The 665-nt window shown below is 42.3% G+C and overlaps 1 protein-coding gene across 1 annotated transcript in view; it reads left to right on the plus strand.

The window, feature by feature from the left end:
- LOC106473343 (vesicle-associated membrane protein-associated protein B-like) overlaps positions 1 to 665 on the plus strand; it is a 22,504-nt gene that overhangs the window by 8,383 nt on the left and 13,456 nt on the right. The window lies entirely within an intron of this gene.

Consider the following 665-nt stretch of genomic DNA (forward strand, 5'->3'; position numbering starts at 1 on the left):
CACATAAACCAGCTCACTGTACCAGAGGTTAACACATAAACTAGCTCACTGTACCAGAGGTTAATGCTTAAAACTAACTCACTGTACCAGAGGTTAATGCATAAACTAGCTCACTGAGCCAGAGGTTAACACATAAACCAGCTCACTGTACCAGAGGTTAACACATAAACTAGCTCACTATACCAGAGGTTAATGCATAAATTAGCTCACTGTACCAGAGGTTAACACATAAACTAGCTCACTATACCAGAGGTTAATGTATAAACTAGCTCACTGTACCAGAGGTTAACACATAAACTAGCTCACTGTACCAGAGGTTAATGTATAAACTAGCTCACTGTACCAGAGGTTAACACATAAACTAACTCACTATACCAGAGGTTAATGTATAAACTAGCTCACTGTACCAGAAGTTATCGCTTAAAACTAACTCACTGTACCAGAGACTAATGTAAGGATTGGCCCAGCACCCTACCCTAAGGAGAGCCCCCTAAGTTAAAGTAAGGGTTGGCCCAATACCCTTCACTAAGGAGAGCCCCCTAAGTTAAAGTAAGAGTTGGCCCACTACCCTATACTAAGGAGAGCCCCCTAAGTTAAAGTAAGGGTTGGCCCAATACCCTTCACTAAGGAGAGCCCCCTAAGTTAAAGTAAGAGTTGGCCCACTA

The sequence above is a fragment of the Limulus polyphemus genome, unplaced genomic scaffold (genome assembly GCF_000517525.1).
Source record: "Limulus polyphemus unplaced genomic scaffold, Limulus_polyphemus-2.1.2 Scaffold6097, whole genome shotgun sequence".
NCBI lineage: Eukaryota > Metazoa > Arthropoda > Merostomata > Xiphosura > Limulidae > Limulus > Limulus polyphemus.